Source organism: Lonchura striata, chromosome 1A (assembly GCF_050655825.1).
Source record: "Lonchura striata isolate lonStrDom1 chromosome 1A, ASM5065582v1, whole genome shotgun sequence".
In the NCBI taxonomy this organism is placed as follows: Eukaryota; Metazoa; Chordata; class Aves; order Passeriformes; family Estrildidae; genus Lonchura; species Lonchura striata.
Window position 1 is genome coordinate 42,738,512 of NC_140741.1, and position 18,168 is coordinate 42,756,679.

Sequence of the window (18,168 nt, forward strand, 5' to 3'; positions counted from 1 at the left end):
AGTTGATAATATCTACTTAGACATTATTTCTGGTTTTGTATCTTCTTGACATGGTTATATATTGTGACTTATATATCTTATATATCTGTTCTTAGTTTGTGTTGTTTACCTATGTGTGTAAGGAGTTTTTATCCTGAGAGCAGTCCAGTTATCTGCCAAAGAAAATGTATACAACTTTCCTTAGTAACTTTATATTCACTTTCTGTGAAGCCCTACATATATGACACAAAGTAATGGAGAACTAGGCCTGTAATAGTTGTAATTTTGTAACAGTTGTTATAAAATATTTTTGGCTGTTTTTTATTTGATTCTGGTTTTGTTCACTTTTCCTATATGAATGCTGAGGGCACTCTGCAGACAGTATCTGCAGATAAGCAGATAAGCCAGCTGAAAAACATCTGCTGTGTAGTGACTGATAAGAAAAGGCCTCTGTTCTGCCAGGATTATTAGGTTGCTTCCAAAGAACTTGGTTTTACCAGTATACTGTGTTTCAGGAAATCATGCTTAATTTAAGTAGACACTTTCTGATATAATTAGCTTTAGTGATACACCTGAAGGTAAATGTTCTGTTGTAGCTGACTATAGCAGCCAGCTTGCAACACAATTTGTTTTAAAACCAAAAAGTATATTTCAGTACCTAACTGCTAGTAAAATACATGAATTCTCTCTTTCTGTCTGGGAGTCACAAAAATGTAGGGACCAGTTATGTATTTCACTACTCCTTACATGCTATAATGTACTCCTCACATCTTTAATGCAACTTGGATTTAGACCTGTCCTTTGATTGGATCACTGCTGCATATCTTGTCTCAGTACTTGTTCTTATTTGTAATTAATAAACCCACGGAAATACTGTGGTTGCTGGAATATTGTTTACTTCAGTTATGATATGGTTTTATTAAAATATTGAGTGTAGTCCTCTAAAAGGTTAAAACACAGTTAAAAAGAGGGTTAGCTGAAAATTTCAAAGCATTGTAAAAATTATTGACTGCTGTAACCTGATAATACTAAGCAAGCACCATAAACTTTGAACCTATTTTTGTAAGATTTCATTGACTTGAAACTGTTCAATTGAGCTTCTAGAATTATTGACTCTTATGAGTTTGGAAGTAAATAATTCTCAGTGGGACCTATTTCAAGGCTGGAATGGATCCAAGATAAAAGCCTTTGGACAGGGGATACACATAAATCCCTAATCTCATTGGTCAGGTTATTTTAGGGAAGCGTAAAAGATTAGTAACATTATGCTTTTCAATTCCACTAATGAAATTCTGTCAGAATAAATTAATGAATATCATACTGATATTTTAGGCTATTTTATGGCCATGTAATGCAGTTGTTTAAAAACTCATTGCACAAACCATTTTAAGTATTGTTGACATTAAATAGTAACCCATACAGTTACTATGTTACTTAACCTTTCCTGTTAACTGCAGCATTGATTTGGTGAAAAGTGGAATTTAAAAAACTATTTTCTGGCAAATTTGCCTGTATATGATTAAGATTGCAGTCCTACAAACACAAGAACAGTGAGTTCTGTACAGGATTGTCCTAAAGAAACTTAAGTTTTGAGATTTTGAGAAACATTAATTTTGATCATAACAGCCTTTCTGTCCAAAATGTTGTAACGAAAGCCTATTTTGATTATATCAGTCTGAAATGAGCTTAAATACCCCTGCACAGAAGTCATTTATTTGTTACCTTTAATAATTTGTATTTATTAATGCAATGCAATATTTAGAATTGCAAAAAAGTGAAAATGCACTGTAGTCAATATAATTCAAGAAGATTGTAAAAAATGTTGTCAAGAGGAGAGGAGGGAGCAATGCTATTGAACAGAGGTGACTTGGTCTTGTTTCCATAAAGAACTTACATAAAACCAGGCTCAGAATGCTCACACACACTGATGTTAGAAGGTAAGTATGAACATTACTCAGGTACTTTAGATTATAAAATATAATTCAGGTTAAATGTGTGTTTGCTTCACTTTTGGTTTAACTTTCCAAATCCATCATTAGTGTGGATCCTCCTTAGATCACCATGTGAGCTGTCTTTATATTGCTTAAGACTGTAAGAATGCCAATTAAGACAGAAAGAGCTGAACCTCCAGAGAGTAGTTAATGACCAACAAACATGTTTGTTTCTAGAACCTGTAAACAAACAAAGTAAAAAGCCAAGGCTCTGAAAAACAGTGCTAATGATATCCGCTATTAGTATTTCCATTTGCTGTTTGCACTCTTGTAAATCTGTTTTATGCTGCTCTAAATATAATTTCCAAATAATATTTTTGCTACCTCTGCAAGTTCTCATCCAGTCAGAAGAAGTTGGTTCTAGGAAGCACTTCCCCAGTCAGAAGTTGAACCTCCATACTTTTTGAAACATTTTTTTAAAACCAAATCATGTTGGCTTATAGCACCTACATTCTGAGTATCAGCTTCACTTTGCTATTTCACAGTTTTACCTTCAGGATCTTAGTCTCGAAATTCTTTGATGGAGACTGGAAGGGGTAGCAGATTGGTGTTCCACTGTACTGAAAGTGTTTTACCCCCCTGCAGAGCTCATACTCCTGCTCTTGAAATGGCAGACTGATCTGGAAAAGTAATGATCTACTGTGTTAAACTTTTATCTGTTCACCTTCTCAAAGGTCAGTGCTGGGATAACAGACCAGACTTAAGAAAGTCTTCACTCTTATATCTAAAACTTCAATTTTTCAAGTTCTCTGTTTACTGTTCAAGGAACTAATAAGTGCTATCAAGAAGTCTTATCCATAAATCAAAAACTATACTGCTAATCAACACATTTTAAACTTGAAACTCAAATATTATAGACAAAATATTGTTAAAAAGTAGTTTAAAACATGGACTATGAAAGAAATTCTGCTCAGGTGGACATCACGCATAAGGACAAAATTATGTAAGCAGCATCCGCAAGGAAGTAGCCAGAGCCTGAAATTAGTACTACGGAACTCAAGAAACATTAATTTTTTTTCCAGCTATAAACTGATTGGCTCTGAGTAGGTTCACTCCATTAAGAAAAGACTCATGAGTGAGACTAGAGGCCATACAAAGTCTGAAAGACAAATAGATGAGTTCCTCTCTTTCAGCATCACTTCTTTTTTTGGCACTTGCTACACTATTGTTTCATGGCTCTTATTTCAGTAAGCAGTAGTCACTTGGCCTGCCTTAAACATAAATTTTTTTTTGCAGCCATAGTCATCAGCTCCTGAAGGAATTACCAATTAATAATGAAGGCCTCTATTGTGGCAAAAATCTCCTTGCAGTAAGAAGGTTTACTGTAGTGCCTGAAATGCCCAGGAGAAGAGAGACTGACCATAGTGCTTATAATTATTTGAAAATGTCTCAGAAAAGTTAGTCTTAACAAACCTATGGCAGCAGTATCTTACAACAGTAAGAACAAAAATTGTCAGCGTTTCAAATTTGGCCTGTCAAATGTGTCATCGTATATTACTTCTCTTTCTCATCTTTTGGGGAGTTTATCCCCAGACTATCTGGGGGAAAAAATTCTTCCAGTAACACAGGATCCAATTCATTTTCAAGTCTCTCTATGCCCTGGAGGTCATCTGATATTATTGAAAGCTAATATTTGTTCCAAACTGGCACTGCTGGTGGCATCAAGAAAACTCTACTCTCTTGATTACTTTCTCTCTTGACTTAAAACACTGACTGTCTCTACAGTCTATTCAGCTTTTAAAGGAATAGGATTGATTTATTGGTCTTACTCCAAAAATAATCTCTTCTCTCTTCATTGTTTTGAAGTCAACTGCTTGCGTTTGTTTAATGAGGAGACATGTCTGTCACAAAGTTTCCATAAGGGAAAACATGACCTTTTTTAATGAAAACAAATCCCTGATACAGAAGTGCATCTGAAGTGTAGTGATTTTATGCTTGCTGGTCTGACCAAATCATATGGGGTTTCTTTACTTCCACATTGACTTAAAAAACAATAATTTATTTGGTTTAATGATCATCTATTTTGTGGGAAAAAAGGGTCTATTTCCATGTTTTCTATAAAGAAGTTTTCACTTGAGATTTCAGTTTTATCTCATGGTAATCATATAACATTTTGTGAGAAAAGGAAGCGCTAATAACTAAATCTTTTTTGAGGGACATAAAGAGAGATGCATGTCATGATAGGACTCTAAAACAAAGAGCATTAAGAAAAGTGGTGTAAAACCCTCAGAAAATTTCTGTTGGCTGCTCTTCTTGCAGACTGAAGGCATGATACTAGCAGAGTTCATGTACTTCTTTTCAAACACTAACTTTTTCTGCTATCTGGAAAAAGCCATGTGGCTTGTGCTGTCTTCCAGCAGGTGTCTTTGCATGGGAAGGCAGCACTGTGCTCACTGTTACAGCCAACCATATTACTTGCAGGATGGAAATGGGCCTCTACCAGATACTGTCAACCCTGCAACAGATTAGAGAGAACACAAGGTGAAAAAGTATGTTGGAAAAGTAAATTAAAACGTGTCATAGCAACACCACGTTAAGCATCCATCTGTCTTCTGGAGGACACCTGTATGCTCCTCATCAGGGGCAGGGATTCCTTTCACTCCTGAGTGGTCTGTTAATAAGAAGTTCTTTGAGCCCTAGGAAAGCTTCCTGACAATGTGATAAACTAATGCCAAAGTCTTGTTTTCCTTTAAGAGGGATAGAAAAATACAGACTTAAAAAAATTATAATTGCCCTCTATTTCATGAGTTCAATTAAAGACCAAAGCCTGATTAGTGAAGATTTCTTCTTAACTTGTGGGAGGATGGATTGTGAGAGAATAGAGGTAGTGCTGAAGGCAACCTCACCTCTGAGGAGTTGCAGCTGTGCTAATTACCAAAGAGCAGGAACAGCCTTGCCTTTAATGGGTCACAGCTGTGTCCAGTAAGGATGGGTGTTATAAATGAGTGGGGTAGCTGGTGCAGAGGAGAGTTGGGGTCAGTTGGCTGTGTTGCTGTGTGGGGTGAGGGTTGGGTATTCATGTTAGGGACAGTAAGGGTCAGCATGTGCTGTGAGGAACAGAAATGGTCTGGTGGTTGTACTAGGGGCAGGAAGGGGTCAGCCAGCTGTGTGGAAGAAAGAGAAAAGGAGTCAGTGCTGGGAGGAGCGGCCCATGGGAACTGACAGAGAGAAGGTGTGAAAGTTTTACAGTAGGGTGATAAATTGATGGAGACAGTCAGTTCCCATCCACTGTTTATTAGTGCCAAGCACTGATGCTGAACTATCCAAAACTATAACTTTTTATTTACCATTCTGTTGGCAAATCTTTGTTTAACAAGAATTATTTGTGGGCTTCTCTGTCCAAAACCAGTTAACGCATTTGGTTGTATTTTCAGCTGTGGTTTTTTTTTTTTATCGAGCAACATGATTACTTCCAAGATGAATGTAATTCATCTAAAATTTTCAGAAATTGAGTTCACTTTTTTATCAGTTCAAAATGCTTATCACAAAAATGTAGCAGAGTGATACACTTCTGATAAAAAAAAATAAAAAGGAGATCTAACTTTTACTTCAAATTTAGATGAATAGTATTTGTCATTCCAAATCTGATCAGTTGAAACCTATTTAAAGTATGCAGAACATGGAGCAAACTTTTCTTTTGGCATTGTTGTTCCTGTCAATCTTCCTGAAATTAGTCATTCAAGCTGCAAAAGAGGGCAGGAATATTTGTACTATTATCCTAATGCAACTCTAAAGAGTTTCCCAAGTGGCACCTTCAGCACAGCAATGCCTCTCCTTTGTGCTACTCCTCACCTCTGACCAGAGCAGCTGGGGAGGTCTCCAACATTAGCAACAGTTTGGGCTGTGCTCTATTGCTGAGGGAAGGTCTTAACACCCCTCAACATGCTCAGGTTGAAATCAGCCCGGGGTTGAGCAGGAGTTTGCATTAGGTCATCTCCAGAGTTTTCTTCCAACCTAATTTATTATATGTGTTCATGAGAAGTACAAAAATAGGAAAGTATGTAATATGTATTTGCAGTGTTACTTGTCTGGGCTTTTATTTGGAATCACCTGTAGAACAAGTGAGTTCTGGTCACTACAGAAAAGGGTAAAAATTTACCAGTTTTAAATGCTGGTAAATGACTCCCCTCCAGTATAATAGGAAATGTGAAAACGGGATATGAAAAAGTGGAACTGGATTCCTGTAAGAGGGAGATCTCCTGCCAGTTCTGAGATACAATCTTTGGGGAAATTAAAGAGATGACTCAGTGTAATGCACAGTGTGCCTGTACAACCAGTAAATCAAAAGAGACAGTGTCACAATCCATTCTTTTTTCTCTTATTTAGCAGAGTATTTTGTTTTCATTTTCAGTACAGAACAAGAAATGGGATTTAAGTTCACAAATGTGACAGACTACTGGCTGAAGAGGCTTCAAACAAATCCAAGAAAATGTTCTTTAAACATTGCAGGAGATAACTCACAGGCATGGTGATACTTATTTTTAGAATTTTTATAGATCATCTGCATTGTTGTGTAATGTTAAAATTTCTCACTAGGCTGACACATCATAAATATAATTGTTAAGTTTTCTGGTTCATAAATTTTGAACTGAGGATGTAAATGGTATAAACATCTCAGAGAGTGGCCAGAAGGGGATGACATGAAGTTAATCTATGTGTAAGAATGCAATCCTTCTATCTAGATTAAAAGAAATTGGAAAAAATATGAAAATGAAAGTTTATGGAGCAGTTTGGTTTGGTAAATAATTTATATTAGCAAATGAAGATATTATTTGATGATTTTAAAAAAATCTCTAATCTTATTTAACAGCATGTATTTGAGAGATAAATATGATTAATATAGATGCTGGGGATCTCTGAAAGTCCTACTAGAAATTTGGCATTATGCTTTGTATTTGAACTGTTGCTTAGGAATATTTAAATTAATGTTAAATCAAAGTACTTACTACTTTATCTGTTGTCAACTCTTTTCATTGCTACAAAGTCAGTACGGAATATATTGTGGAGGGCTGATTTTGACTGGCTGCCAGCACCCACCCTCAGGAGGACAGAAAGAAAATAAGATGTACAAGATCATGGGTTGAGGTAAAGATAGATTAATTAAAAAAATAAAAAAAGCAAAAGCCACATGTGGAAGTGAAGAAAAAAAGAAATTTATTCACCATTTTACACCAGCAGACAGATGTCCACTGAATTTCTGGGAAGTGGTGAATTTGTACACATGGCAATGCCTTCAGAAGTCAAACACCATAACCCTCCCTTCTCCTTTCCACCCTTCCTTTTATGACTATTATGCATACAGTGGGGAATAGCTTTTGAGTCAGTTCAGATCAGCTGCCCCAGCTGTCTCCCCTCCAAACCTTTTGCCCATCTACAGCCTGTTGGCCTTGTGAGTAGTAGGTTGGAGAGACACCCCTGATAGTGTGTGAGCAAAACATCAGTGTTACCAGCACCCCTGTAGCTAGAAATGCAAAGCACACCACTGCATGGGATGCTAACATGAAATTAAAATCTATCTCAACCAGACCCAGTGTGTGTAACAATGGAGATGTGCAGTATTATATCTGATTTAAAGCTGTATTTAGATAGGGGTATACTTTTTTGTTCATGAGACAGTGTGAAAAAGACATTAAAAAAAAAAGGGTGGGCAATACATCTGACATATAGCTAGAAAAATATTTATTTTGAAAAATAATATAAGTTTAAGGTAAAGTGTCCATAAATGTTAATTAAAAATAAGATTTTAGAGTCCTGAAATATGATCATTCAATCATACTCTCCTTGTAGTGCCTAGTTTCTATTGATTAGATCTCATATTACTTTATTGCCTTGTACCTTCTTAGTGGTGTGAGCATTGCTGCTTGAAAATGAGCCATTTACTATTTTTATATTCTCATCTAAAAGACCAAATATTATTGTATGAGGCTTAAAATACTTGGTTTTACTTGAAGAATTACATTTGATCTTATCTGCTTCTAAGCATTCTCATGCCTTCAACTGATGGAGAATTTTTGCGCTGTTGTTCCTGAGCAGAGAGGAGGGTTTAGAATTGCTCTGCCAAGCCTTTCAGCAACCTTCTACTTCTTCCACTCATCAGTGTAAAATATTAGTTTAGACACAAATTCTCCCGCATAATCATTATGTAAACTCAGAAAACACTGGAAAATGCAGTGGTGGTGTTCCTGAAGCTTGGGCACATCCAAGGTAAAGATCTCAAGGTAGCCTTATTAAGGACTCCATTTGCTTTAGCTAGTAACATGTGGATGATAACTTTCAGTCAGTATAAAACTATTTCTGGATCAAATTATCATTGAAGAGTAGCATTTTGAAATGTTTTCCAGGTTGAGCGTCAGACAAAGATATTTACTCCACAGTTTATGTAATTATATCTGTCTTGATGTCATCTTTTCAACTTTAGATTTAACATAATATTTTAATAAAATCTTAACTGAAGTTTGCTCATTCTTTTAAAGGTTTTTTATCGACAATGTTTTATTATGTAATCTTTTACATTATTTGGAAGTGTATTTTTCAATCTTATACGTAAGTTTAAAGATAATTTTTTTCAGTTAGAATTGTATTTTCCAGACTACATATCTTAATTGAAGTCACTAGTTTTAGTTGTGGTTTGGGATATGTGCAGGCCTACAAGGAATGTTATACCTTCAGTCTAGAAATCTGAACTGTACCAGTCTTAAAACATAAAAATCCATACTTCGTCATATTTCATAGTTTAAGAATCCAGTAAAGGTGAGTTTGCATTTAATGGAACTCAAATCCCCAGAAGATGGTTAATCTGATTCAGAGGTGTTCTTGCATGTTAACAAGGCAAGCTAATACGTAGGCAGCATCAGTGTATTATCAGCACTCTTTAGGTGACAAATCTAAACGACAGCACAATATGAGATGCTCTAAAGAAAATTGACTCAATCTCAGCCAGACCCACTGCAGATGTTCAAGATAAATCAGATGAATTATGTCTGTAAAGTGCTTATGCTTCTTCATTGATTCTGGAGACAAGTGGATTCTTCCAGGGAATCCTAGAATTACCAGCTGAAATTGAGATTTTTTTTTTAAGTCTGTAGCTGAGATGAAACTCAGTAGTATTTGTAACTAACTGACCTTAAAAACTTAGCCAAAAGCATCAAAGCTTAGTGTCTAGGTGACAAAAGGCATGTGCATGCCTCTCTCTCTCCCCATTGTTTGAAGATGTGCTACTCCTTAGGGAAAATTAGGGGAATATTCTTTTCAATGAAATTCAGACCACAAATTCTTTATTTTTTTTCATTTGTGTGTCTTATGGTTGTATTACAAGTGATTGTGGAAAAGCAAAACCTGAGCAGCGTGTGGTTCTGATGTGTCTATCTTCTGATAACTCATTTGCAAGACATTAAAAGAAGGCTGTATTGTAAAATGGACAGTCTGCAATAGAGAGATGTTGATCTGAGGGTAAAATCAATAAAAACCTTCTATCACTTTTTCCTTTATATTACAATGACAATTTTATTTAAAATGCTGAGTATTGTAGGGGCCAGAAAATAAATCAGTCAGTACGATACCAGGCAAAGTTATATCAAGTGTTGGACTGGTATCAACCATTGGATGGTTAAGAAGTCACAGCAAAGGTGTTTGCTTTGTCAGCCAAGGAGTGGAAGAACAGGCTGTCTTTGCTGTGTTTTCCATGTGAAACTTTCTGCTGCAATTACATGCCAGCTCCTGTCAAGTGACTGGCCCTAGACACAGCTGTTCTTTATATACAGTTTTCAAGTAATAAAGTAAAGAAACAATCTCCTCAATTTCATAATTTGTACATTGCTTGAAGTCTAGTTCTTTTCCATCTGCTCTGCAATCTGCTGCTGATAGTACATCATGAGGGAAGCCAACCAAATCCTCGGATCAGCCCCTGAGTTGTCAAGCCTCATTTTCCTTCCATTTCTTCTCCAAGGTACCTGTGAGCATGGTAAATAATTTTTGTTTAACAACTCTAGTTTCTGTATTTCTGATTTTATAGACTGAAGCAAGACTGATATAAACCACTCATTTTAAACAGATTCAAAGCCAAATATATATAACTGAATCATGGGATCATAGAGAGGTTTGGGTTGGAAGGAACCTTATAGATCATCCAGTTCTAACCCCCTGTCATGGGCAGAGATGCTTGCTCAAAGCCCCACCCAACCTGAAAGATATTTTGTTTGCACCTGTAAGTAGTTTTAAATAATAACTTTTACTTCTATGACAGTTTCCCAATTAATTTTGATTTATCCACAGATTACTGGCTATGTGTCTACAGGCTGTAGAACTTGGATAATGTTTTAGAACAAACCTTTTGCAGACAAAGTGCTTCAGAAGATTATTATTTAGGGCTCATTTGTAGCTATATCAGATCGTAGTATCCCTTTTAAAGCTGTGGCTTGCAAGTCTTTTCAGTTCCAGCTCAAATTCTCTTCAAGCATGATCACTGAGTATCTGTCAGCAGAGATTCTGTGTCAACATTTCTTTGTTCCCTCTGTTCCAACTCATTAACTTATAGCACGTTTTTTGTAGTTTTCTGGCATTTCATTATTTTAAAATAAAAACCCCCAATTTTTTAAAATCAAATTTGCAGGGAAGTTTAGCAAGTTAAAGAATTATAAATATGCAAATTTGCATCATCTGCTAATACTTACAAGTTTTAATTAAAATTTAGTTAAATATTTTTCTGCTTTCCCAGTTGGACTGCTGTTTACAAGCAGAGTCTATTTGGTGTTTTGTAACAACTGAAAATTGTCCTATTTTCCACTTTCTGAATAACAATAATACTGCAGTTACTTGTTTATTCATTGTAATAATGCATTTAAACTTCTCTGTCATCCCTACAGCTGAAACACTTAGAAAGTAAGAACTTTTGCTGAAATTCACTAAAGTTTTGAAGTTATCAAAGCACCTGGTTAAAATGATTGAGTTCCAGCTATAATAATTTATTTAATTTTGTTTATATTCTGTTGATGGTATGAACAGTTATCTTTTTTTAAAGTTAATATTTTTTGTCTTTGAACTTCAATTTCTGAGAATATTGCTACACATCTGTTAATATCCCTTCTTAGGCATATTAAAATGTCAAAACCAGGTATGGACATGTGCAAGCCATGACCCTTTCTGAACAGTGCAGCCAGTGCAGCATTACTCAAATCCATTCTTACCAGTATCTCAACAAGTGTAAAAACAAAGAATTATTTATTTCTTAAAAAAAGTTTCACTCTTTATCTTTTTAATCTCTTTTTCTAAATCACTTATCTAGCTTCATCTTTATAAATGTGTTGCTTGATATATTCTATAGTTTCTGTTGCTTTTTCAAATACATTAATACTCTTTCCAAATATGTTATTTTTTTAATTTTAGTAGCTGAAATATTCTGAAATACCACACACCAAACAAATTATCTGTGTTTTAAGATAAGCATATCTACAACACTTAGCAAGTGCTCAAGGCCACCTGTTTTATTTGTGTCCCTGGGCACCTGTTTTATCTTGCATTTTGGCAATTTTTGCCATAAAACTATTCTGATATCCTACTATATAGGCACATGGAGTGAATCAAACAGGTCATTTAATGTAGTAGCACATAGTACAGTGTTGCAGATTAGCTGCAGAATTTTACTAGCCTATTAAAGGAAATGCTAAAAAGTGGCATGATTCTCTTTACTTGTCACAGTTCTCCTGACTTGTTTCATTATCCACTAAAATAATTTTCAACAAGCAATTCACTTAGCAGTGAGAAAAAATCTTAATCCTTTCCTGCAGTATCAAACTGGCATGTAAGAGGCAACCCTGTGTGTCATTGCTACAGTAAAAACAACTTATGCAGCAGTGATAGAGTTGACATGGAAGCATAAACAGCTACATACAAGCTGCAGTGCTGGTGTGAGTGTCTGGTGGGGACAGGAAAGGCTGTGCTATGTGTGAATGGGTGAGCATTCATCTGTTCACAGTATAATTAGAAAATGTTTCTGCAACCTATCCTTGGCTGAGTATTGTAGCCTCTATTTGCAGCAGAAAAATGCTAAATGCACTCTGCAGCCTTTGTTTTTCTTCTTTCTGACTAAACAGAATATATGTTTATATGCTGCACCTTGCACATGAATAGCAAAACTCCTCAAAAGTTTGTAAAAGATATCTCATGGACAAAATGAATTTGAAAAATCAATTTGTTTAATTCTTTTTTCAGGCATCTTTTATGCTTTTCCCCCACACTATCCTGTCCATCCTAAGTTCCTTGTAGTGAAATCTGTAGGGTTACTACATATTTTTCAGCAGAGCACTTGTGTAATGATGGAGAAAGGTGCTCATCTGAGGGAAGAAATCTGGGTTCAATTTCCAATTTTTCTGTTCATTGTCTCAAATTTTATTTGTCACTTAGGGTTTGACAGGCACACACAAAAGTGTAGGTGCAGCATATCCTGTCATTTAAACTTGCAGGAAGTATGCATCAACACTCACCCAAGTTTACCTTTACCTGAAGGGCTGCATTCCTCCCATAGTGGAGGTCCTTAGTGCTTTGAATTTGCAGATCCCTAAGATTTTCTCAGTAGAGATGCAGATTCTCACAGCCTCTGGCTGTAGGTCTGTCACTCTGATTTGCATTTTGCAACTCCATTTTGCAACTGTTGGCCATTTTCATCTATGACATCACTATGCCATAGAAGAAAATAATCTAAATTAGCATTCTGCTTTGAATTGCTGTCAGATCAATTGTGGAGACAGCCTAGGAAGACTAGCATCATTAGGCAAAAGTTAATCTATATGAATACCACCTGATTTCTAAAGAAAAGTCCCGAATCTATTGGACATCAAGTGCTTTATGCTTGGTTTGTTGGAATAAGAGCCACAAAAATCCACACAGGAAACTCCTACAACTAGCCATAGAAAAAGCTACATTAAGAACAAAAATATGTTAAAAATCCTGTCCCAATTTGCTTAGGCATCTTAATTTGGACTGCAGTTGTTATCGAATCCAAACATCTATACTTACCAGTGGCATCCATTCTAAAAGTGAAGGAAAGGGAATATTTTTCTTATATGTGAAAGATGATTTTTATACAAAATACGGAATATACAGCTTCAGTTTCATCTCATCTAACAGTCTCCCGAAACACATATTTCTTATCCTCTTGTGTCATCATCTTTTCATATTGAGAATGACAGTGAGGTTCAATTCTCTAACTCTGAGGTGCATTAAACCAGTGTCACTTGGAATAGGGACTGGATCTCATGTGTACCCTACCATTTAAGTTACATACCTCTTCTACATTAACAGAATTGAAATTGCTGCATTTTTCCATTTGCCTTGTCTTAAAGGCAGGCTTGCAAAGCTAGAAGCTAAATGGCTTGTCCCTGTGGACAGTGAGGAGCTCCTGTGTATCCTAGCAGCAGAACTTCTAATGGCTTGGGAGTTTTACAAACAAAGTCCCCAGAGCAGCTTACACAGCCCTTGGGCCTGTGGCTGATGAGCAGAGGTTTTCAGAATTATAGTTCTGCTGCCTGATTTAAAAGAAACATGTATAAATAAGTTACCAACCAGTGATGCTCAGTTACAGAATCAGTCTGTCAGTCTCAGGTGTTCTGCACTGTGCCATGATCTGCCTCGCTATAGCCAAGCTGTTTTTGCTTCTCAGATTTTTGTGTCTTGGAGATTAGCCTGCTGATCCTCTTGTGGCTGTTACCTCTTTGATGTCTTGTCAAGCAAAATCCCTGGTTCTGTGCCTCTTAATTCTCTCTGTTCTGGTCTCATAGAAGTTTTGTCTGTATGTCTAAAGCATGCACTGGGGATGGTTAGGGGCTGGATGAATTGCTGTTGTGCTCTCTGTGCTGCTTGCTGGTATCTGTGCATTATGCCATCCTCATAATGATGTGCCAGTTTATAGGACAGCAGGTCTTGCTGTCTCTGGGCACCTTCCAGTTCCCTGTGGCTCTAACTTCAATTCCTAACATTAGAAGAATAACTTTTCAGCTGAGTGAATTGCTATCAAGTGTCTCATTTGCCATTCTGTCATTTTAGAGTGACAAATACAGATCAGGAACTGTATCTGCAGTCTTTTATGTATGTTTTCAGTTATGCTGACACTCTCTGCCTCTTCCAAATTGACAGTAATGGAAGCTTGTGGTGCTACATCTAAACAAATACTTCTTTGCAGCCTGTGTAAACTCCTGTGCTTTCCACTTGTTTGCCAGTGTCAGAGCATTTCACTTTATCAGAAGCATCAAGCAAGATGGGTTCCATATAGGTAATCAGCTATTTAAGGGGAAGGCCAAATAATAAAACTACCTCAGAAAAGTGCATAATGGATGGACTTCTGTTACTCAACATAAAAGATATCTAGGCCTCCCCTCCTTTTTAAAGAGCATTATGTTATGGCTCTCTGTGGATGCAGTTCTTGTTGGCTCTGTACAGAACATGCACTGTGTTCTGTGTGTGCCAGCCCAGTGCCTTCAATAATCTCAAATATATAAAGAACCAGCTCAAGTTTAGTTAAGATACATCAGGGTTGCTAAAATTGCTTTAAAAGGCAACTAAAACCTCCCCAAAGTGTCTGTGCTCTCATTGCTGTCCCAGGACACCCAGGGCTCCATTCATATGTGTCTGGGTTGTCAGCTATGTCACAGACCTCACAAGAGATACAGAGCTCTTTGAATTATCAACTGGAGATCAAGTTATGTTGCTGCACTGGGAATCACTTAATCACATAGGTTTAACAATGCCTTTTAATATGTGAACATGTGGTTTTGTATTTTTGGTTTTTGTTTGTTTGTTTGTGGGGGTTTTTTTTGGGGTTTTTTTTGGGTTTTTTTTTTTGTTGTTGTTTTTTTACATGCTAGCCATCAAGAAGTAACATAAAGCAACTAAATCCTTGACCCAGTTTGACAAAGCTCCATATAGAGTTTGACTTCATGGTTTACCCTTACATTTAAGCGTCTCTATTCAAGCTAAAGCCCATTCTTAGATCCTGTGCTGGTCAAGAAAACACCATCTCAGCACTAAGTCTCAGTCATGACATTTTTTCCAGGTCTTGGAACAGTGTTAATAGCACCACAGTGACTTGTGCATCTTTATCCAATGTAAAATTTAAAACCTTCCATTTGCTTTCAGACTTAGTAAATTTAGCAGTGTCATCTTTCTTTGAAAAAATGCTTTGAAATGTTCCTTTGAACAAAATCTCCAGGCTAGTGTAGTTGTGTCCCTCTTTATCCATTCTGTGCACACTGCTGCTACTCCAGAAATTGTTCAAATACACTGGGCTCATATGTCTTTTTACTGACTCATGGGTATTAACATACCTTTTGCAACAACATGGATGTAGACAGTTACTTATGATTTTTTAAAAACCTGTTTTAGAATTGTATTTATCAAATCTCCTTTGTCTTTTGATCCTTCTCTTTCATCCTATTCTGTTAAAATGTTGCTCTACCTTCCTTAGACTTTGGCCTGCTAAGAGCAGTTTCCCTGGAGCTGCAGCTTCCAGTGTTTCTGTGAAAGGCTCCCAAATCCCAGTCACAAATTTGTCTTTATCTATAATATTCACAAGTATTGGCTCCTCAGACTTTATTTACACTTATCCCACCCTAGAAGATCTTTGTTACTCTGGGCTTTAACTGCTGTATTTTTTCCCTCAGTGTTTCCTTAGGTTGCCCTGCTCATGCAATAAGCTGGTGCCTACACATATGGTGGAGCAAACAGAAGCCTTTTGACAAGCTGTAGAAAATCTGGGCTGGCCATGACAGTTAACTGGGGCCCAGCAGACCTTAGTCCTCCTGCAAGGTGCAGACATGGGTCCCAGCCAGGAAGAAGGCTAAACAATTAAAGAAAACTACTCTAATCACTAGCTAAAGCTAGAAAAATGTGAGGATTTTCCACAATAGAATTAATTTTACTTTTGATACTGTTATAGTATGTGTCCTGCTGGTATAATCAGGAAAGCATGTCTTTTTTGAAAATGTTAAGTGTTCTTATTCCTATTTAAACTAAAACCTGAAAATGAAAACTGGAGGGTCAGGGTTTATTTTAAATTCATTTTTAGCAGCCCCAAATCCCTATTTTAAAGTAGTTGATTTCTCTTTGTGTTTTGAAAGAAAAATAATACTGCAGATACGATAAAAGACAGAGGGTGTAATGCTAACAGTTAATGAAATAGTAATGTATTTCATTACTATTTCTAATAAGATGACAATTCTAAAAATATTCTTCCTGTTCATAAAAAGTTATAGCTGTATTTTAATTAGTAAATGTACTTTAAACATGCACAGTTTATATTCCTAACAGTTTCTTTATAATAATATACTATTTTGACACTAACTGAAGGTTTGTCAATTTGCATATTTAATTCATGCATTAATTACTTGTAGGCTGGAATGCACAATTTATACTAAACTTCCTTGTTGTTTTCATGTTTTAAATGACAAGAACTGTTGGGAGGATGTGATGTTTTCAAGACCTTTCTGTGTATTTAACTATTGTATCCAGCTCATTCAACCTTATAATAAGCCTTCTGATACTTCTAACATTCATAAAAACAAGTGATTACACTGAGAATTTCAATTTCTATTAAAAAGCATCGCTTATGTCTGAGTTGGTTTCTCTTCTGCTAGGTAATACCAGTATTCATGGATCAGTGACCTCTCAGCATTTTTGGTTAACCCTCCTTGTGCCCAGCATCCTGCCAGGGTGGCTGTGGCAGGCCTGCTCTGTGTGCCAGGGCTATAGGAATGGCCCGAGTGGCCAGTTTTCTGGGGGTGTTGGGCAAGTGTTTGCTTATTGTACACCTGTAATCATGTGTAATGCATATGAGAATGTGTAGTGCACATAAGAAAAGGTGAGAACCCTGGGGTTTTGTATGTGTCTCCTACTGATGGAAAAGACTAAGATATGCTTTGCATTTGAGGGCCATTCCTTACAAATGACACTTGTTGCTGTGCCTTCTTTGTGAACAAGAAGCCTTCTTAAGGAATGCAGACTTGATTATTTTCTTCCTTCACAGATGCTACAAGAATAGCATGCCCAAGATACAGAAAAAAAGGAATTCTGAATATTTTCCAGTTCTAAAGCATCTATGAGAATATATCTGGGAGGGTTGTGCTTGCCTGTTTTCCATCTTCCTTTGTTTCTGCTGTTGCACTCTCTTGGAGGCAGAACATAGAAGCAGGGAGACTTTAGGCTAACCTGATGTTCCCCGTTTTGGGTTATTACATCCTTATTTATAACATGGTTAATTTAGGGTACTTATCTTTTAACTACATGGAATGCTGTAAAAAATAGTTTGGATTTCTTTTCCAGCAGAAAATCAGATCCATCCTTTATGTGCTGTTCAACAGAAAAAATAAACAGATGGCATTTTTTGTTAGTGACATACCAGCTGAAAGGTCATAATATGTATAATGAAAAGAGCTGTTACACTAGGAGGACATTTTTCATATGTCATGAAACTATACACTGACAATAGTATTTCTGCTCTACAACATATTAAATTCTCTCCAAGAAATTATACCATGCTATGCATCGACTTGTGCTAGCAAGACTTTATATCTTGATCAGATATTTAGATTTCAACAGAACTGGCCCAGAGAGTGGAATCAGTTTGCATGGATGGTCTGTATAGCTCCTAGACATTGCAATATTTGGAATGTAACAATGTTAAGATTTGAATAATGGATAGCACAGTGTTCAAGGACACTTTTACATATAACTGTGTCACTTATGCACACTTCTAAATAGGCATAACTATACATAAAAATGTTTACAAGTGTCTTGAAAACAAATATATAACTTTAAAAGTTAAAATGCAAGTGGCATTCATATACATTATCATCATTTTTAGCTCTTGGGGAGAGTTGCCTCTTCTTGATCACTACAAAAGTCTTTTAGAAAAGGATATCAATATATTAAAATGTATGGGTTTTTTCAGAAAGGTTTTAATCTGGAACAAATAACTTTACCTTCTGAATTGTCTTTATAGCATCTTGGTGCACTTGAAGTCAAATTACCAAGTAAGGTTGTAAATCCTATCTGTTGCATTATTTAAGCAGAATAGAAATGCTTCTTTTGGATTTAAGTAAAATAGATCTGTGAAAATAAATTGTATAAATCTAGAAACAGTGACATCTCACTGAAATTTTGCAAAACTTGCTTGCACTGATGTGTTAAAAAAGTGGTTGTATAACTTATAGAG

The 18,168-nt window shown here is 36.2% G+C and overlaps 1 protein-coding gene across 4 annotated transcripts in view; it reads left to right on the forward strand.

The window, feature by feature from the left end:
* The window catches only part of TMEM117 (transmembrane protein 117), a 179,196-nt gene that overhangs the window by 56,068 nt on the left and 104,960 nt on the right, over positions 1-18,168 (forward strand). The gene's annotated exons all lie outside the window — the stretch shown is intronic.